We start from the raw sequence: 23,210 nt of genomic DNA on the forward strand, positions 1-23,210 counted from the left end.
ACTTTTATTGTTGCTGGAAAGCTGCTAATTATACAAGAAAGGTTTCTGTGCTTTTAAAACTGTTGCCTACGGGCCCCCTGGGAATGTGTCACGGACCCCTGGGGGTCCACGGACCACAGTTTGGGAAACACTGCACTACACAATTAAGAAGTCTCCAGTAGTACAATTCATGGCAACACTGTGTGTAATTTCATATTGCAGAGGAACATCATTTACTCATACATGTCGGATATCAATGCATTGCATGCAATTATTGCTGCGTTTAGGGATGCAAGTCTCCCACACACACATCTGGAAGAGTTAAGTTGGCTACCTACCTGTTAGGTCAGGGTGAACAGTGCAATGGCTAGAAACCATCGCAATGGACCGCACACCGCTAGCCCCTCCTGCGGATCGCCCCTAGGGACTCTGGTACATGGAGTTCTTGAGTGGTTCACCCATGTGGGTGCAAGTAGGTACTTGTTGAACTGATGATCTCTAGACCCGATACATGTCCTGGGTTTTTGAATATCGCCCGAGACATGGCTCGGGTTTCGGTATAACTTCCCTCATCAGTAGAGAAAATAGTTAGGGGTGGAAGAGAAGGCCGCCAAACAACCGTCAATGGCCTCGATGCCCGAACCGGCACGCAGGTGCGTCGTCCAGGAGCCCGTCGGCTCAAAGCTCAAGGGAGCCAATTTGTAGAAACCATCGCAATGGACCGCACACCGCTAGCCCCTCCTCCGGATTGCCCCTAGGGACTCTGGTACATGGAGTTCTTGAGTGGTTCACCCATGTGGGTGCAAGTAGGTGCTTGTTGGACTGATGATCTCTAGACCCGATACATGTCCCGGGTTTTTGGATATCGCCCGAGACATGGCTCGGGTTTCGGGATAACTTCCCTCATCAGTAGAGAAAATAGTTAGGGGTGGAAGAGAAGGCCGCCAAAAAACCGTCAATGGCCTCGATGCCCGAACCGGCACGCAGGTGCGTCGTCCAGGAGCCCGTCGGCTCAAAGCTCAAGGGAGCCAATTTGTAGAAACCATCGCAATGGACCGCACACCGCTAGCCCCTCCTCCGGATCGCCCCTAGGGACTCTGGTACATGGAGTTCTTGAGTGGTTCACCCATGTGGGTGCAAGTAGGTACTTGTTGAACTGATGATCTCTAGACCCGATACATGTCCCGGGTTTTTGGATATCGCCCGAGACATGGCACGGGTTTCGGGATAACTTCCCTCATCAGTAGAGAAAATAGTTAGGGGTGGAAGAGAAGGCCGCCAAACAACCGTCAATGGCCTCGATGCCCGAACCGGCACGCAGGTGCGTCGTCCAGGAGCCCATCGGCTCAAAGCTCAAGGGAGCCAATTTGTAGAAACCATCGCAATGGACAGCACACCGCTAGCCCTTCCTCCGGATCGCCCCTAGGGACTCTGGTACATGGAGTTCTTGAGTGGTTCACCCATGTGGGTGCAAGTAGGTACTTGTTGAACTGATGATCTCTAGACCCGATACATGTCCCGGGTTTTTGGATATCGCCCGAGACATGGCTCGGGTTTTGGGATAACTTCCCTCATCAGTAGAGAAAATAGTTAGGGGTGGAAGAGAAGGCCGCCAAACAACCGTCAATGGCCTCGATGCCCGAACCGGCACGCAGGTGCGTCGTCCAGGAGCCCGTCGGCTCAAAGCTCAAGGGAGCCAATTTGTAGAAACCATCGCAATGGACCGCACACCGCTAGCCCCTCCTCCGGATCGCCCCTAGGGACTCTGGTACATGGAGTTCTTGAGTGGTTCACCCATGTGGGTGCAAGTAGGTACTTGTTGAACTGATGATCTCTAGACCCGATACATGTCCCGGGTTTTTGGATATCGCCCGAGACATGGCTCGGGTTTCGGGATAACTTCCCTCATCAGTAGAGAAAATAGTAAGGGGTGGAAGAGAAGGCCGCCAAAAAACCCTCAATGGCCTCGATGCCCGAACCGGCACGCAGGTGCGTAATCCAGGAGCCTGTCGGCTCAAAGCTCAAGGGAGCCAATTTGTAGAAACCATTGCAATGGACCGCACACCGCTAGCCCCTCCTCCGGATCGCCCCTAGGGACTCTGGTACATGGAGTTCTTGAGTGGTTCACCCATGTGGGTGCAAGTAGGTACTTGTTGAACTGATGATCTCTAGACCCGATACATGTCCCGGGTTTTTGGATATCGCCCGAGACATGGCTTGGGTTTCGGGATAACTTCCCTCATCAGTAGAGAAAATAGTTAGGGGTGGAAGAGAAGGCCGCCAAACAACCGTCAATGGCCTCGATGCCCGAACCGGCACGCAGGTGCGTCGTGCAGGAGCTCGTCGGCTCAAAGCTCAAGGGAGCCAATTTGTAGAAACCATCGCAATGGACCGCACACCGCTAGCCCCTCCTCCGAATCGCCTCTAGGGACTCTGGTACATGGAGTTCTTGAGTGGTTCACCCATATGGGTGCAAGTAGGTACTTGTTGAAGTGATGATCTCTAGACCCGATACATGTCCCGGGATTTTGGATATCGCCCGAGACATGGCTCGGGTTTCGGGATAACTTCCCTCATCAGTAGAGAAAATAGTTAGGGGTGGAAGAGAAGGCCGCCAAACAACCGTCAATGGCCTCGGAGGAGGGACTAGCGGTGTGCGGTCCATTGTGATTGTTTCTACAAATTGGCTCCCTTGAGCTTTGAGCTGACGAGCTTCCCGATGACGCACCTGCGTGCCGGTTCGGGCATCGAGGCATTTGACGGTTGCTTGGTGGCCTTCTCTTCCACCCCAAACTATTTTCTCTACTGATGAGGGAAGTTATCCCGAAACCCGAGCCATGTCTCGGGCGATATCCAAAAACCCGGGACATGTATCGGGTCTAGAGATCATCAGTCCAACAAGTATCTACTTGCACCCACTGGGGTGAACCACTCAAGAACTCCATGTACCAGAGTCACTAGGGGCGATCCGGAGGAGGGGCTAGCGGTGTGCAGTCCATTGCGATTGTTTCTACAAATTGGCTCCCTTGAGCTTTGAGCTGACGAGCTCCTGGATGATGCACCTGCATGCCGGTTTGGGCATCGAGGCCTTTGACGGTTGCTTGGCGGCCTTCTCTTCCACCCCAAATTATTTTCTCTACTGATGAGGGTAGTTATCCTGAAACCCGAGCCATGTTTTGGGCGATATCCAAAAACCCGGGACATGTATCGGGTCTGGAGATCATCAGTCCAACAAGTACCTACTTGCACCCACTGGGGTGAACCACTCAAGAACTCCATGTACCAGAGTCCCTAGGGGTGATCCGGAGGAGGGGCTAGCGGTATGGGGTCCATTGCGATTGTTTGAACAGTGCAATGGCTGACACATACTCCTGGGTGGGGGAGGCCTCTGTCCTGCTCAGCTGTGGGCCAGGGGGCATGGTGGGAATGGTAGTGCAGGCCTCCCTCCAACAGACAGACATCACAAGCAAGATGGCTACCTACCTGTTAGGTGAGGGTGAACAGTGCAATGGCTGACACATGCTCCTGGGTGGGTGAGGCCTCTATCCTGCTCAGCTGTGAGCCTGGGGGCATGCTGGGAGTAGTGATACATGCCTCCCACCCCCAAACAGTGCTCCAATACAAGAAGGCTACCTACCTGTTAAGTGAGGGTGAACAGTGCAATGGCTGACACATGCTCCTGGGTGGGGGAGGCATCTATCCGGCTGAGCTGTGGGCCAGGGGGCATGCTGGGAGTCGTGATACAGGCCTCCCACCCCCAAACAGTGCTCCAATACAAAATGACTACCTATCTGTTAGGTGAGGGTGAACAGTGCAATGGCTGACACATGCTCCTGGGTGGGGAGGCCTCTATCCGGCTGAGCTGTGGGCCAGGGGGCATGCTGGGAGTAGTGATACAGGCCTCCCACCCCCAAACAGTGCTCCAATACAAGATGGCTACCTACCTGTTAGGTGAGGGTGAACAGTGCAATGGCTGACACATGCTCCTGGGTGGGGGAGGCCTCTTTCCTGCTCAGCTGTGGGCCAGGGGGCATGGTGGAAGTGGTAGTGCAGGCCTCCCTCCAACAGACAGACATCACAAGCAAGATGGCTACCTACCTGTTAGGTGAGGGTGAACAGTGCAATGGCTGACACATGCTCCTGGGTGGAGGAGGCCTCTATCCTGCTCAGCTGTGGGCCAGGGGGCATGGTGGGAGTGGTAGTGCAGGCCTCCCTCCAACAGACAGACATCACAAGCAAGATGGCTACCTACCTGTTAGGTGAGGGTGAACAGTGCAATGGCTGACACATGCTTCTGGGTGGGGGAGGCTTCTATCCTGCTCAGCTGTGGGCCAGGAGGTATGGTGTGGGTTGTTGTACAGACCTCCCTCCCCCAAACAGGCCTCCTAAGCAAGATGTCTAGCTACCTGTTGGGTGAGAGTGGACAGTGTAATGGTGTTTGGGTTGTGCAAGGAAGTACTTCTCTGTGTGTTGTTTGGCATTTGTTTGTACTTACCAGCCTCCGCTCCCCCGGCTACTCCTGTGAGACTCTCAGGAAGCAGTATGGCAAGCACCTTCTCCTCCCATGGTGTAAATGTTTTCGGTGGGATGAGACTGCCAGTCACGTTCGCCAGCGTCCAGTTCTTGCTCCTCCTCTCCTTGACAACCCTCTTGAGATCATGTCACCGCTTCATGATCTCCTTCTTGGATCTTGGGGTGGTCCCTTCTGCATTTACCCTTTGGACAATCCTTTCCCACATTTGTGTCCTCGTGGCTAATGGTGTCTGTTGGACCAGACAGTTGTGGCTCTACTCTCACTAGCTCATTGACCATGATTGTCAACTCGCTCTCGGTGTATTTGGGCATTTTCTGTGATGTCATGGTGTGTGGTGGGTGAAGTGTTTGTGGGTGCAGGTGTGTGGGTGGCGGTTGTGGTGTTGGTGTGTGAGGTGTGTTGTGTGCTGGGGGATTGTTGGTGCTGGTGTAATTGTGGTAGTGATGGTGGTGGTGGATGTGTGTGTGTGCTGTGCTCTTATGCCTCGCCTGTCAGATGTGGTGTATGGCCTTCTCTTCTGGAGTGTTGCAAAGGATTGTGGTCAGTGAAGGGGGTGGCTTTATACTCAGTTGTGTGGGTGTGTACAAGTGGAATTTGGGTGTCAGGTGTGTTGTGGGAGTTGTCCTGTGCTTTTTTATTTTTATTTGCATTTATCTCCTTTATTTGTATGTGTGTTATGTATTTGGGGGGCATGACTAATTTTATATGTGCAATGTTTGGCATCATTGCGGTGTTTTGGCATCGTCCGTCCGCTGCGGTGGCTATGCTGCAGCTCTTCCGCTATTTCTCCCATTCACTCCTGTGTGCGACCGCGGCGGTCGGTACCAGCGGTTCTAACCGTGACACCCTCGGGGATATCCTAATTTCCCGTGCGGTGTGTCCGCTTACCTTGCGGCGGGTTGGTGCTTTTCCGCTGCTTTTCCGACCACCGCTGTCCGTTTTTAGCCGTCACCGCCCGCGTCGGACGGTTTTGCTTGGCCCGCTACTGCCACGGTCAGTCTTTTATGGCGGTTGATCCTAATGTGGCCGCCGGTGTATCCGCGGTGCAGGCGGGCGGTTTGTTTCCGCCTCCATGTCGGTCGGGGTGGGTTTCCGCCCGCTATCCTAATGGGCCCCTAACTTTCTTGACTTGAAAGAAGAGATAATCTTTGATAAAAGTGGTTAGATGCAAACACTGAGTCTTTTCAAACTAAGGGGCATATTTACAAGCCCCTATCGCCACCACAACGTCACTTTTAGTGACGTTGTGATGGCGATAGGAGCTTTGCCTTATTTACAAGGCAGCATTAAGTAAATTAACATGGCTTAACGCTGCCTTGTAAATAAGGCCCCCTTTCACACTACACTTAGCGTGAAAGCGGCGGGTAATGGGTGTTGTGGTGAGCATTCCACCGCAACACCCATTGATTATGCCGCTGTCCCCTATTTACAATAGCAGCGTAAATAGGAGGCAGCGCCAACAATAAGACCTTATTTCTCCTTGTTTTTGCTGTGTCCACGTGTGCTGCTTCGGGCAGCACACATAGAAACAGCAAAATGCCAATGATTGTTTATGTGCAGTAAGGCCCCTCTTCCTGCACATAAACAATTATTTTAAAGAAATGCTGTTTTGCAACTTCTATGTGTGCTGCATTAAGCAGCACACATAGAAGTTACAAAACGGCATTTAAAGATTGTTTATCACATAAGCAATCTACCCTTCAACGCAGACACCCAAGGGTGCCTGCATTGGCGCTAGGTAGCTTAATTTAGCACCAGCGCAGGGGGAAATGCAGGGCTGCACCATATTCTACTATATATGGTGCAGCCTTGCGTTTCTAGAGTGATGAAGCATGTCGTTAGCCTTCTTGGCCTCACGACACGCTTCACCACTTTCTTGTAAATATGCCCCTGAATTCCAATAAGAACACTGAAGAATTATCTATAGACATTCAACCATTAAATCAATAAACTAGATTATCCATCGGGATTACTTTTTTCATCTTGTGTCATCAAACTGGAGATATTAATACCTTTGATTCTGGGTCCAGAAAAGTGTGATAAAAGTTGTTTTTAACCCTGCCATTTTCTCATCAGCTGCATTGTATCACATAATGAACTGTTTTTTCTTATGTGCCAAAACGTATCTGGTAAAGAGTTTGCAGCACAATAAGTACAACAAAAAGTGAATTTGATTTTAGTATGATGTTCTTAACAAAATCTGAATATGAGGTATTAATGCCGATGGGACGACAAGGAATGCATTTTTTATTTTACACAGTAACAGAAAGAAGCAAGGCACATGAAATGTCAAAGGGAGGGCAACTTGCCCATGCAGTTTTGTGGGGTTTTTTCAAACCTTTGGTTGCAGGCGTAAATTCTTTTGAATAATACCAATTCTCATTTCTTTCATTCAGTGTCAGCATTAGTGAACATTACAAAACTGTTTTTGACTTTGATTTTATAACTGAAAATCTTTTGTTTTGATGTTATGAATCCCCCTAAAGCAGTGCATTGCCCTCATTGATGATATGTGAGATCCACACTATGCTACCTAAATCAATAACAGGATCCTTACGTTTGCATTAATGTGGCAATATGAATGATTTTTTTAATGATGAAAATCACTCTCTGTGATTGTTGTTCAATTGCTTCAGTTCTGAACTGCTGATATTAAGGGGTCTATTATGATAGCGGCGGGAAATGGGACTGCCCGCTAAGGGTGCGGTGGTCCCGCCTGAACAATTAGGTTGCGCCTGTCACACTGGCGGGCACATCCCACAATCAGGGGTATAATAATAGAGATTAAAGGGAAAATGAACAAGACGGCAAAAGCACAACTAGATCAACTGGAAAAAGAAATAAAAGGACTAGAAACAGCCCATATCACAGAACCAAAGAACAGTTCCACCTTAGCAATGCTCGCAAAGAGAAAATACGAATACAACAAAATCCTGGGCGATAGGGCAGGACTGTGGATAAACAAATATAAGGCAATCAACCTCTGTGAGGCAAACAAGGCAGGAAAGTTTCTAGCCTCTTACCTAAAGCACAAACAAAAGCAACACACCATATCATCGATCACCGACTCAAAAAACAACACATAAAAGAGCCATAAGGAAATACTAAGTACCTTCAGCGAACTCTATCAAGACCTATACAAGTAAGACCAGTCCTTGGATTTGGAAGGAAGTACAGGGTACCTAGAAAGACTAAACCTACCAAAGATAACAGACGAGGAAGCACGCATCCTAGGGCAGAAGAAAAGCGAAGCAGAAATTGACGGGGCAGTGAAGTATCTTAAAGACAACAAGGCCCCGGATGGCTACTCGCCACACTTTATAAAACATTCCTAGGCCTCTTGACCACTACCATGAAGAAAGTTTTCAACCACCATGATAAAGCAGGAGCAGTGACTCAGTCCATGTCGGAAGCAAACATAGTAGTAATCCCAAAAGAAGGCAAGAACACACAGCTACCCCAAAATAATAGACCTTTCTCACTAATCAATGTCGATTGTAAAATCTATGTGAAAATACTGGCCTCAAGACTGAACAAGGTACTGCCAAAGTTAATAAGCAATGCACAAGTAGGATTCCTAAAGACGCCCATGTCGCATGACAACACAAGACTCCTGTGTCACATACTAGAGCGAGCTGCGGCGACTGATGAGCCTGCGGTGGTGATAACATTAGACGCCGAGAAAGCGGTTGGTAGGGTATCCTGGCACTTCCTGGAGCAGCGCATGCAGACTTTCAACCTGGGGGAGGCATTCACAAATAAAGTAATGGCCCAATACAAAAACCCTAGTGCAAGGATAGTAATCAACGGAGCGGTCTCAGAACCCTTCAACCTCCAGCGGGGGACAAGACAGGGCTGTCCTTTGTCGCCCTCACTGGTTCTGCCGGCCCTAGAGCCACTGATCAGAGATATCGGTGCCAATGACGAGATGAGGGGTTTTATCATCAATGAGGTGACAGTTAAACTAGCCGCATACGCGGATGACATCCTCATAATCATGGAGAGCCCTCAATCATCTATCAATGCCCTAATGGAGACCATAGGAAAGTATTCCATCCACTCTTGATACAAGCTAAACAAAGACAAATCGGAGTGTAAGCCCCTTAACATCCACACCACCAAAGAAACACTGGGGGATTCAGGCCTTGCTTGGCAGACCGGGTTCATTAAATACCTGGGGATACATTGCGGCAGGGACCTCAGGAGCACGCTAGATCAGAATGAGAGTTAATTAGTGCCAAAAATAAGGGGGCTCATGGAAGCATGATCACCCAAATACATAAGATGGTGGGGGAGGATTGAGACAATAAAAATGATGATCACACCAATGGTCAACTACTTAGCCAACATGCTTTCCCTAATATTAACAGACGATTTCCACTAAAAGATAGACAAGCTCAAAGAAAACAACCTTTGCTGGAATTGCAACAAGGGGAAGGGCGCCCGCCATCGTAATGAGCCCCATAGTCACAAAAGGCAAGAATATTGTTTTTTAAATATATTATATACATAAAACAGGTAATTTATTTAAAATAATGAATTAGTAAAAAACGGTTTTAAGCTGTTTTAATAAGTAATATTAAAAATGTAAAATAAAAATATATGTAAAACAATAATTTAACAACTGTTCAAATTCATTAAATTTGAAACAATGCCATTTAGATGATATCAAAAAAATAACAATCATATATATATGTATATATATATATATATTCATTGAAAAAACCATAGGTTATAGACCATATATAGTTAGGAATTAGCATTTAAAAAACCTTATTTTACTCACACAAAACCATTGAAATTCCATATATAGTTAGTTGCACTAACTATATATCGCGCACCCGCAATCCACTGCTGATGATGTCACATATTACATCATTCATGACATGGTCAGTGACATCACTGATGACATCACTGATGACATCTCAAATGACATCACTGATGACATCACCGATAACAACATCCAGTGATTTTTTGTTTCTGTAAAGTTAAAATATGTCTTACATATTGAAGAATGAGTGGATGTATAAGTGTCTGGACGAAGGATTTAGTAGGTGCATGACTGACTGTATGAGTGAGTGATTAAATGTGTCTCACTGAGTGCACGGGTTAGTGACTAAACTGTCTTAATTTGTGCATCATTATGTTTGTTGTTCTGTAAACTGCTGCATGTGTTGATCAGTAGCTATATGAGTAAGTATATGGGTTATTGATTGGTTGCTCAAGTATTTGTATGGGAGACTGAGTGTGTGTGTGGGTGCCTGGGAGGTGTATGACTCTGTGCATAGATGTGTGAGCAGTTGATTCACTAGATGTATGGGTTCAAAAGTGCATGTGGAAACAGCTGTATGGGTGGTTGACTGTGTGCATGAGTGCATTGGTGAGTGAATGGATATCTCAGTGCTACATGTCAAAGTAAGTACATATGTAAAACACAGTACATGTGAGAGTTGGCATATATAAATAACTGTGCATGAGAGCCACTGAATGTGTGAGTAGCTGTATGGATCATTGTGAACTTGTATCAGGGATTGTATAAGAGAGTAAATATGTGTTAGTATATGCTTGAATAAGTAAGGTGTGTATAACTGTATAGTTGAGGAAATGGAGGTGAGATTGTTTCTTTGCATGACTGACTAGGTGTGTGAGTAACTCCATGGATGAGTGACAGTGTGTGAGTTCCTGTATACACTGAGTGTATCTATGGTTATATTAGAGTCTGAAGAGGTTTATCGTATTAGCACAAGAATGATGTCAAATGAGATGTCATCAGTGATGTCATCAGTGATGTCATTTGAGATGTCATCAGTGATGTCATCAGTGATGTCACTGACCATGTCATGAATGATGTAATATGTGACATCATCAGCAGTGGATTGCGGGTGCGCGATATATAGTTAGTGCAACTAACTATATATGGAATTTCAATGGTTTTGTGTGAGTAAAATAAGGTTTTTTAAATGCTAATTCCTAACTATATATGGTCTATAACCTATGGTTTTTTCAGTGAATTTTCAAGGTTTTGTAAATGCTAATTCCTAACTATATATAATCTATAACCTATGGTTTTTTCAGTGAATTTCAATGGTTTTTTAATAGCAAATATCTGTAGCTGTAAAATGTATTCTTCTTTAAATCCCAAAATATATTTTGTATGTTTATTAATAACTTTTTTTTTTTTAATTTTTTTTTCTTCGTTCCCGCTTCGCGAATCGGGAAGCTTCCCGTTAGCTGACCTTGATGCCGCGAAATAGACCGCGAGCCGGTAAACGTTTCTTTACCGCAACTGCCGCGTTAGAAAACAACATCGTGACGCCTCCCGTCCGCATGACGTTTCGCGTTGTCGCGTGATACGTCATATGACGTACTATGTTAGCGAACTGGTACGCTTACCGAGTCGCAAAGCACAGGTTTCTGGAAGCAAACCGGGAGGCCCTGCAAAGCGTGTAACGTAAACACAGCAGGTCATGTGACTTGGTAATAACACTTTTCATTGGTTCATTTCACTTTTGGTTTCCTAATGATGTAAGACTACGTCATATAATCTAAAATGAACACTTTTCATTGGTTGAGAACTATTGTTCTTCCCAAATGATGAAAATCCCTCTTTCTTTCCTCACTCTGACTTTCATCATTGTGAGAGAAAGACCCTTTGTTACCAGTGAGCAATGGCTTCTTTAGTAGCTTCAGCTGGTGCTTCCCCACCACCTCCACCACATCCAAGGAAGAGTGGACCGATGTGTGAATGTGTTCACTGTATGCAACAACTTTGACACTTACAGAAGCCTCACCTTCTCCATGCCTCCTACACAGTTCTACATGTACATCATAAATGCAAACAGAACAGAATTAATTATACATGTTAAATGGTTTATTTTTGCTGTTCTCAGAATGTATCAAATTTCACTAAAAACAGTGACTTGAAGGTATTCATCATATAACAGCGGGGAAAAAAAAAACACAATCAAAATGATTGTGTTTAAAAAACCCATACAACATAACAAATCAGAATTCAGAACTCCTTAAAGTTAACTTACTTTCCATGACGGCCAAGGATGTCCTATGAACAGCTTACACTCTGTTGTGCTGTTATTACTTTCAACCCGCCACTTTCTGAAAGAAAACCTCCATCGTTTTCAAAAACATGTTACATACAATAAATGACTTCTTGCTCTCTACCACAAGTTTCCACAAGGCCAAATCTTGTCAGACCCATTTATAACTCTTGGATTTCTTGTAAGCCAATCCCGTCTTTTCGCATTTCCGCAACTTTCAGAATTAAAATGTTGAAGATCATTTACACAATCCTGGACTAGTGATATCTTCCCCTTCTTGCTCAATCATGTTCTACATTTCCTATCACACTGATACTGCTTACTATGAAGCAGACTTACACTACCTTTATGACTAGTACAATTATTTAATTCTCTACATCACTTTTAATCACAAAGCAATGTAAAACAGTAGACAGCATTGCAGACTTACATTCCCTCTACTCCATGTTTTGATTGGCTGCTTCAATTAGCTTATAAAAAGAAATAGTTTTTCTGAACTCATTCAAAGTGCACGTATTTCTCCATGACGTCCAGTGTTATGGTAAGAAGTTATGTCTCTGTACTACACTTATCCTCAAGGCCAAATAGTGTAGGAGCCATGAGAACTTCTTGAAATTCCTCAGAGCACATCCCGAGATTCTTTCCCTAAAATTTTGGTTTTAAAAACACCAGGTAAGAGTTTTTAAGGTCATATGGCAATTTTTTTTTGAAAATTAAAACAGAATCATTGCAGAATGACCAGCCATTTCTACACTTTAAATAAGCTGTATAATGTCCTGATGTTATTGAAGGACCATCATGATATATAATTGCTACAGTTACAAAAGTCCTTCCTGATATTGACAACTGTGAAGCCACAAAATTTTTAATTAAAGTTGTCAATTTTGTTCCATCAGGCCTACATCGTTGGAACATTAAAATGACATACTGGCCATATGTTCGTATAAATAATGTGGACATCATTTCAGATTTAAATAAAAATAAAAATAAATAAAAGTGAAGGAGGCCCCCTACTGGTAATGATTAGGGACCAGGGGAGAAAACAGAACAAAAGAGTTGGGGTCCTATGGGGAGCCACAAAAAGTGGTATCCGTAAAGAAACTACCCGTATTCAATAGCACCTTAGTCAGTGATACCAATCACACATAGGACAAAAAACCTCAAGATGTTCAATTGTGTTTACCTTCTATTTACATAAGTCAGACATTTAGTTAGCCCTGATACACAGTGTTCAAAATGATGCATGCAGCAAACTTAATAAAGTTAAGTACATAGGTAGCAGTGAAAAACGACAAAAATATTTTTCTGGCAAGAATGTTTTTTAATCATAAAGGGTTATTTGATTTACACAAAATTGTACACAGTAAAAAATAATCATACACAGTGCATCATATTACAAATGAATAAAATAATATAAAATACTCAAGATGCACAATACAGAAAGAGAAAAAGATATATAAAAATGTTCAAGAGGAACAGTTGTCGACGCGGCGTTTCGGTACAGTATTTAAAACCTTCATCAGGACAGTTTCTGTTAAAGAAACAACAACATTACTGTGTGTATCGTTACATATATCATCATTTTTTAGTCGCGAGCAGTTTTATATGTCTAAGTTTAATAGTGTCAGGCAAGGTTTAAATAGTAGAGAAGACTGGGAGCGCATAGTATAGGACTCCTTAATGCCTTTACGATATCGTCAGTAGTGATGGAATGAAGAAACTCCTACTCTCCATACAATGAGACCCTTTGTACCATGGTTTATTTTATAAATGTATCTGAATTGTTCCTATACACCGTTTCTTTACCAATAAAAAAGGTGCCAATAAATATCATCTATGCCGTCCAGTACAATTTGCTTAACTGCCCTTGACTAAACAATTTATTTATTTCAATTACCCCTTTTTTCTAACTACATCGCGGTGCATAAAGGCTGACAAGTCGCCGTGTATGTCCCCCAGAGTAAACAATAAAGTCTGTTTCAAAATCTTCGGAATTCAAAAAAAAAGCGCGCCCAACATGTGATCTAATATAGTCCAATCACGATGGAGAACTAAATAAACCAATGAGCGGTCCTTTCATATATAAGACGCTCTACACGCGGAAAAACAAAAATACTTTTCCGGAACCCCCGAAACGCTGGATATAACAGGAGCAGGGAGGCCGGCCCGATTAATTCAGGTAAGCGGTAGGGACTTTGAAACTCTAATATGTAACTGTAGCCCTTCGAGATAGCGGTTCATCTAAATGAAACCGCATCCACGGACAATAGCGTAAATATTGCCACACCGCTAAGTCCGCCAATCTAATGCACATAATCAAGCTAGAGTAGGTGCTAGTGTTGCCACATGTTGATTTAATTCCATGTGGTTACTTAACAAATAATAATTTCTGTATAAACATCACCGGACTTGGAAGGTCTTCGTTGTTTAATTTAATTCAAACAAACAGCATATTTTACGAGCATATAATCGCTAGTGTTGCCACATGTTGATTTAATTTTATGTGGTTACTTAACAAATAATAATTTCTGTATAAACAGCACTGGACCCGCGGGGTCTTCGTTATTTAATTTAAATCAAACAAACAGTATATCTCACGAGCATACTATCGCTAAAGACTGCAGACTAATAGTGCTCTTTTCCCACAGATATCGGTGATAACGAGGGAGGCTGTCTTCCCCCTCTAACTCAGTGCACACACGGGGAATCCATTTAAAAACCGTGGCTGCATTGCCTTTTACCCTATGAAATAACCCGGGTAAGTGATAACTAGAGCCAGAGGGATTTTTATGATACTAAACAGGCAGAAACAGCACTAATAAATCCGCCTTGCTCTCCCCCCTCTTTCGCTCCAGATACATCTAACAAAACAGGATCTTGAGATCGGTGGCTCTTGTTATTCCAGTGTGAGCCAGCTCCTTAATTAATAAAGGTACTGACTATGGGTGTATTTTCAGTCTGACCCCCAAAACGCATTGTGCCAGTAACTATACCAGCAATTATAATTTGGTAATGGCCTTTCTCTATTACTTTTTAGATTGTTTTTTATCTTCAAGCCCAGCCAAAAATGTATGAATTTGGTTGTACTTTTTATGCCCAATATCCAGCACGCTATTCCAGTGCATCATTAAGATCATCATACCTCTTAATGACCGAGGTAAGCATTCCCTTACCAGCTACATTGAGAACAAGGATATATTTAATTCCTCAGTAGTAGTGCCTAGCACTTCCTTTGTTACCCCCACCTTTTTCATGATACCAATAATGTAAACCTCTTTCGAATCAGTGCCCAATTGCTTTTGTGTTGGCCTCGTGTTGCAGTGCATAAATGTTAAGAATAAACGAGACAAAAAAATGAAAAATAAACAGTTATGAATTATGTTTAGGGTCATAACAGCTTGTTTGTGACTAAAAAATTATGATATATGTAACGATACACACAGTAATGTTGTTGTTTCTTTAACAGAAACTGTCCTGATGAAGGTTTTAAATACTGTACCGAAACGCCGCGTCGACAACTGTTCCTCTTGAACATTTTTATATATCTTTTTCTCTTTCTGTATTGTGCATCTTGAGTATTTTATATTATTTTATTCATTTGTAATATGATGCACTGTGTATGATTATTTTTAACTGTGTACAATTTTGTGTAAATCAAATAACCCTTTATGATTAAAAAACATTCTTGCCAGAAAAATATTTTTGTCGTTTTTCACTGCTACTTATGTACTTAACTTTATTAAGTTTGCTGCATGCATCATTTTGAACACTGTGTATCAGGGCTAACTAAATGTCTGACTTATGTAAATAGAAGGTAAACACAATTGAACATCTTGAGGTTTTTTGTCCTATGTGTGATTGGTATCACTGACTAAGGTGCTATTGAATACGGGTAGTTTCTTTACGGATACCACTTTTTGTGGCTCCCCATAGGACCCCAACTCTTTTGTTCATCATTTCAGATTTACATTGGCTACACTCCATGTTGTGATCAGCTGCTTTTACTAGCTTATTAAAAGAGACTGATTTACTGTCTGGCAAAGTTAAATATATAAATCTTTCTGAGTCTACACTAGTAGTACTTGATACCCTACAGTTCTCGCAGTCATGCTGCCATTGATAAGAAAGCCCAAACAGGTGATCTACATCTACACCTTCATCATGCAATACATCAAGCATATACATTAAAAACTCCTGACAATCTTGCTGACTATTTTGAGAGAATTGTGTTTGGCCTGAACATCTGTCTAACAGATTTCGAATTTCAGACACACTTTCTATGTTTGTTCTATCAGTGCTACATTTCTCTAACACAGAATTTAACAAACTGCAAAATCTTTGATCAGAATTGACCACAATCTCTTCTTTTACATTTTCTAGAGAAAACAAAACATTAACCACTACATTAGCATAGCAGTTGACACCAGAACTGTTTTCAAATTGAAAACCAACAACATCTTCAACAGAATCCTTTTTCTTTCTGCTTATAATTTCAGGTTCATCGACTTTTCGTCTTTTTGCTACAACCTCCCCAGTATTGGTCACATTTCTTCGTTTCCGGCCTACCACACGTTTCTCAAACAAAGGATACTGAGGCAAATGTGGCGCATACTCTCTTCTCAACCTATTGTATTCCTTAACACAATCTAGATCCGCACAAATGTTTGTGACATCACACTCAATCAAGTACAATCCCGATAAAGTCCTAACTCGTGACAATGCCACATATGCCATACCCTCCTTGAACACAGAACTGCCAATATTCACCAATGCACAGTCTACACTTAAACCTTGCGATTTATGGATTGTCACCGCATATGCCAAGCAAACAGGAAACTGCTTACGACGAACATATAAGTCTTTTACAAGCAAAAATCTAGCAGAACAACGAGCAATTAGCTGTACTTCCTCAATGCCATCAAATTTAATTTTTAAAAATTCAATTCCATCTCTATTTCTGTATTTCACAAAATCAACAACATTACCCATTGATCCATTTACCAGACCTCTTTCAACATGTAAATTCCTTCTTAAAATTATACGGCAGTTGAAGCACACATTCAGAGTCTTTTCAAAACCCGCAGTTTTAGATATACTCTTCTCTAATGAATCCAATTTTGTTTGCAGATTCTCAGACAAAATAATTGTTGATCCCATATGCTCTACTCTGTCAATAGCTTCCAGTTTCACAATCTCTTGCTTTTCTAAATGCAACATTTTGTTGTTGAATTTGGCACATTCTGCAAGAGTTGGCATCAAACATATTCCAGATTTTTTCTCAGTAACTTTCTGAAAAATATTCTCAGGCACAACATCTTCGTCTGGATATAAATTTGTCAGTAATCGTGCATGTAAAGCTTCTTTCCCATGCTCGGTCACTTTTCCAATTCTAACATCTTGTAGAATAGTCTTGTAAACTTCATCCTTTGCCTGACGCATATTTTCATGCAGTTCAGCATAATTGAAGTTTAACCATATATTGACGTTGCCAATGCTCCCTAAGCACTTCCTGGTATCTTCATGCGTGAGCATTTTGAACACAGGTTGCCCTTTCACTGGTGTCAGCTGCAGAAGATCTCCGAAAACAATGATGTGTTTGCCACCAAATAACACATCATACTCTGTTTTGAGAACTTCTTGCATTCTCAAATGCACAAAGGCAAGCATGACATTGGAAACCATGCTTACTTCGTCAATGATAAGAAGTTTCATTTTCCTCAATACTCTTGAAACTTCAAAACAAGCATCTCCAGATAGCTTGTGATATTCTAATTTGTTGTCATGCTCCACTGGCAGCATCAGTAAACGATGTAAAGTAATCCCTTTAATGTTATGTGCTGCCAGTCCAGTTGGAGCGGTGACAACACAAGACAGCGATGACTCTGTCCTTTCCTGCAAATAACATGAAATTGCTTTAATAAGGAAACTTTTTCCAGTTCCCGCTTCTCCACTCACGTACAGTCGGACAGGCTTCAACGACGTACATGAGCACTCTTTCTTGTCATGACTTAATCCATGATCAATTTGCATGGTAAGTTCGTCATATATTTTCCTCTGCTCAACGTTGAGTTGTCTTTCCAACTCTTCTAAGTTAACCGCATCCTCCTGAGCATGTGCCATGGCTCTTTCCACTTCATTCATAGCAGTGGCAGCTTCATTTTCGATAAGAGGTCCTCCTAGTGGATCCTGACTCAATGAAGCAGAACTCTGACTGTCCTGAGAACGGTCTCTGGCAATCTCGGCTGCAATCGTTGCTTCCTGCTCAATTTCCACATTCAACATTTCTACATATTTGGGAAAAGCAGGACATTCTATGGTCTCCTTGGCAGCATTGAATGAGTCTTCGTAACAAAGGAAATCTCCAAGCAGTTCCTCTTCTGCACGCCAAGGCTTAAAAAGTTGCAAAAGTGCTAAATAGAAAAACTCCTTTTTTTCAGGAGATTCGCCACTCAATTTTCGATGGTTTATCAAGTGGCATTTTCTTTGCTTGACCAGACATCCCTCACTTCCTATTACAGCATACACTCCTTTCTCAGTATCTTCTTTGATGTTCTCTTGAATATGTAATTTTGCAGAACCTCATACAGACAAACATTCTCGAGGTGACTGCTTCGATTTGGATAATATGTATCCAACATGTTGCTCTTCAAAATGTCGGTACTGTTTGGCTCCTTTTCCGCCAAATACTCAATTTCCCGCACAGGTTTCAGAACTCGATTACGCGTTGCAGCAAGACCAACACTCGCCCAAACGATACTCCTGGACTTGGCATAGAGACTTGCTGAAGACAACCGGTCAGAACATTCGTAAGCTCCGATTTCTCGATGCGACAACATCTTCAGACTGAAACTGTACAACTTCTTGCTGAGGCTCTTTTCATGGGAAATGTCCTCCCACATATCCTTCAATTCTGTCTTCTCTTTTTTGGTGATGTAAGATGTCACATACCGAGCCACAGCCATACAGTTATCAGCCACAAACTGTATATCCATGTTAGCATTCCACATGGACAAAATCACCGGGTTGTAGTCGTTGATGTACTTAGACTCTTCGTTCCTCTTCAAATTGTATGTGTTTTTAGGTGATTTCTTCATCACATTATGTCGCAGCGAAGACATCAAACTGTTCACTCTTCCTTTAGAAATCACCGGTCGTGGAAAGCCGAAACGACATTTGGTGTAGAACTTGTCTTTGTTCCGGAATTTACGACGACAGTACTTTCCACATCGATGGCTTTGGAAACGTAGAACTTTTTCTCTTAGGCTTTTTTTCTCCTTTGCGTTTGGAACAGCACACGTAGAATACTGTTCTATGAAACTCATCACTGAGTCTTCTGCATCCGTTCCAAATTTAGGTGCATCCTTGATCCACAGCAACATATGTATATGAGGAGCACCTCTTGCTTGGTACTCCTTCCTCCAGAAGAAATCCAACACCTCTCCAAGAGGTGGATTCTTCTTATTCATGATGAAAGACATCATACCTTCAAATCTATGATTGAAGTACCTACATACATTGACTGGATCCAAAGAGCACAGTTCTCCGGGTGTCTTGAATTCGATGTTTTCTACGTTAGCATTTGCCTCTCGTAGAAATTCAAGTAAGTCTTCCCAGCCATACTCAGCACAGCTCAAAGTGAGGAACCATGTGGGAGTTCCTAAGTTCCTCAGCATACATTTTAAATCACCATGACGACGGTACCAGTACTCATTAGTACCACGCTGACACGCCATAAGATTAATCAGGTGAGAATCCAAAATACTGTCTTGGACATTGACTTTATCCATAAAGTCACTTGCCGAGATGTTTTGCATGTGTATACCACTTTTCAAGATGTGGTTCACTGCATATGACAGTCCAGACAGATCGCTTTCAAACAGGAGATGAAACAAATAAGGAATGCATTGTCGAAACCTAGGATCTCCTGCATACAATCGCAAAGTCCGGTATTCAGAAGCAGGAATTTGATGAGGTCGCTCATCATATCTTCCTCCCTGACCTGTTGGAAAAAGCTGTGGGAAACACCGAGCTTCCAAACTTTCCTCCCAAACACTAATGGGACTCCCTTTCGCTTGTTTCATTTGAAACAACTCAATAGCATTCCCCATGACTTCCTTGGAATGCAAAGGATGAACACTATAATGTTCATATATTTCTTCACTAGTACAGGGTTCTACTTTCTCAATTTGACCAGCACACAAATCGCTATCCTCTTCCTCACTTACTTCCTCTTCTGCAACATATACATTTTTATAGTATTTATTATATTTTTTCAAATACAATGTTGCCCTTTTGACTTTCCTAACATCTACTAAATCTTGCCATATTTTCTTATTCTTTGTCGGAACCCCATTAACTAAGATAACAAGAGGTTCCTCTTCCACTTTTTCTACTCCAATTGTGTTAATGTTTTTCTTCAAATCTAGAGGCAAATAAACAACTCTTCCCTTTAATCCTCTCTGTAAATCTGATGGAGGCAATTTCCCTGTCTTTGGCTCCATTCTTACAATAGCCTGAAAGGGATGGATACTTTGAATCAAAATAGATTCATAAGTATTTAAATCCTTCAATTCAGAAGGAATCTCAACCAATTCCAGATTATTATGAACTGCTCTAGCAGGCATCTGGTTTCGATTTAATTTGTTACAACAATAAGTACACACACGTTGATCCAATCCCAAATCAAAACAATTTTCTACCATCAAGTATGTTGTAAAATCCTTCCATTCACTATTATTTTCCCTTTCACTTTTTCCATATAAATCCACTAACTTAGTCTGATTCTTATAATAAGTGCGTCGACAACACACACAAGTGAAATTTGGCCTCTCACTTGATTTCACCTCAAACGTCGCAATTTCCCTCTGGAAATTATCTGTACTGGAAACCTGTACACTATCTTCCACATTACTCTCTTCTTCTTGGTCAATTTCAACATTCTCCTCTTTACTTCCAAAGTAACAAAACTCAATTTCTTCACATATATTCTTCACATCTATTTCAGAACCATGCAAAAGAGCAGCGCATAATTGTTTAAGCATAATTGCTGGACTCTTAGCATAATACAACATTCTAACTAATTTCCTCACTTTATTATGATGCACTGCTAGCATCCTGAAATGATGAAAAACACTCTGGCATACTCTCCTGGAAAGACAAGCCAGTGAATGACCATGCAAACCTATCACTTCTCTCACTCTGCAAGGATCTAATTCTTGCAACAACTTCATTTTCTGCTTCAAACTTTTCTTATTAAATGACCGTATAAAATCACAAAGCAAATTGATGGAATCCTGTCGTACACTGCAAATACTACTACACTTCCAGGTGTACACAGGACCCTTAGGACGTCTCCCTAAAACCTCATTACCTAACACCTCTTCTATCTCTGTTCTCACAAGTTTTTCTTTTTCAACTGGACAACCATCTTTCACTTCATAAGCTCGACCACTGGTGTCAACTGCATGCACCAAATCATTATCCTGGAAATAACTCTCCTCATTAAAAAATGCCTCAGAGCTTGAACTATGCATCCATTCTCCAGAAAAAACTTCACAAAAATTACTACGATTAACTATTCTCTTCCATCTACTATTTCTTTTGAAATCATAAATTGCCTTGTTTAGCTTCCTAATTCTATTGATTGTCAAAATAAATAACTTACGTTTAATTTCAAATGCCTGATCAATAACTTTCTCAACTATTTTTTTTCTCTTATAAAAAAACACTTTCTGTTGACCTTTCTTAATATTTTTTAACAAATTCCCAATTATCCTGTTGCGGAACATTCGTTTACGAATGTCCCTAAACTGTTGTTTCCTTCTACTTTCATGCATAGAGTTATCTCTTACTCTAGCAGTAACATTTCTCATTGGCCTTTCCTTACCATTTGAATTGTTTCTCCTTTTCTGGACTGAAACATTTTCTGTAGTAATATTTTTTTTACTAGACATATTTCTTATGACTGTTTTTGGACTCTTACCCGGTGCTTTCTTGGTGACTTGACAAATCTTTTTGTTAGAGGACTGCTGCATTATTCCATGGTCCTGCTGTCTTTGACGTTTTGCAGCCTTTCTCACTCTTTCTTTGCTTGGCATCCTAAAATCTTGAAATAATCTGCAGTTGAATCTGTGGTAAAATATAATAAAAAATGTTATTAACCACTATTACCCAACAGTAAATTAATAACAGTCATCAAAAACTTAACACACTACTTAAGTATATAATATACTGAAGCCTATCTCCAATTTTTCACTGAACAGGACTCATCTCTTCTTAACCTTGGATAAACCTCACCTACTCTGTGTCCCCTGCACATAATTAAATGTAAAGGGGCAGATTTATATTAACTAGCACATCCCCAGGGATGCACCAGTTAACGTGCACCGCTGCTCTGCCACCCACGGTGTGCCGCATTTACAATCAGATAGGACAAAGCTACATCAAAACCCTGCGCCTGCTTGAAGCAGGCATAGATCTTGACGCAGGTAGGCTGAAAGCTAAAGCAACAACTAAGTGTCGTGTGCAGAAGTTACAAAAAAGGAAAAATGGCGTTTAAACCAGTAATGAGCCCATGCTAACTTAACACAGAGTAAAAATATCCAGGATCTACATCAGTTTGGGGTTCACGAACCTGGCAGGTACAAGGCACTGAGGCTTTCCACCATGCATGTCTCATCCCAAATCATATGTTGTTTGTGAATGAAACAATTTCCCAGACCAAATGCTTTGGATTGGCTACTTCTAAAAAATTAAACACCCCTACTATCCCGGAGTTAGAGCAATATGATGGTTGGAGTAATTTTACTCGTTGTCCATTAAAGATTTACAGGCCCTACTCCGTAATTCTTCCTTTAACATTTCCAGTATAAATCCAAAAGGTTGACTGCTTTGGCAACGTGCCTTATCCACGGTTTAATAACGCTGCCTTTTGCTTTATATAAGTTTTCAAATTGTATGAAATATATACCAATAGGTCGTTATTAACCTTTAGGTAGTGGTTTTCTTCATGAGGTCTGGTCGCTTCCATACACATACAGATTTTCAAAGATGATCAAGAAGTTTATCTGAATGGAGAGGAATGCACTGAGACGCCAGATCATTCACTAATGTGTAGGTACATACAGTTACACGGTTCATGCAACAAACACCGACCAAATATGGCTTGCGTGTTGCAAGGCACACCAGTTCCTGCTATCATCCCCACGTTCAAGTTCTTGGAAAATGGTAGTTATTTGATGCTCAATAATGAAGATTGTTCTGGGTTAATTAAAAGTATTCCTTTTATCGTAACAGTAAATGAACGGGTTATTTGCTGCAGAAATGTTCTATTTCCTCCCACACATGAACATAGGGAGTTTTCAATCTGGCCACAAATACCAACATTGGGAGCACATTTCAACGGCATGACAAGAATAAGAGCTCTTTTGTCTCAGAGAGAGGTGGCCTTGACTTCGGCCCGTGAAACTTTCGTGCTTCACATAGCGAACACCCGTACAGAGGTGCAGACCCTTTTAAATACAGATTCGCCTTTCCATTTCAGCAAGATGGTTCGGACTATCTCTAACGCGTCCTCCACAAAGGGCCTGGCGCACTTTTTTAAAGTTGTTACCAGTGGTCTCGTGACTTCATTTGAGAAAATC

Source organism: Lissotriton helveticus, chromosome 2_1 (genome assembly GCF_964261635.1).
Source record: "Lissotriton helveticus chromosome 2_1, aLisHel1.1, whole genome shotgun sequence".
In the NCBI taxonomy this organism is placed as follows: Eukaryota; Metazoa; Chordata; class Amphibia; order Caudata; family Salamandridae; genus Lissotriton; species Lissotriton helveticus.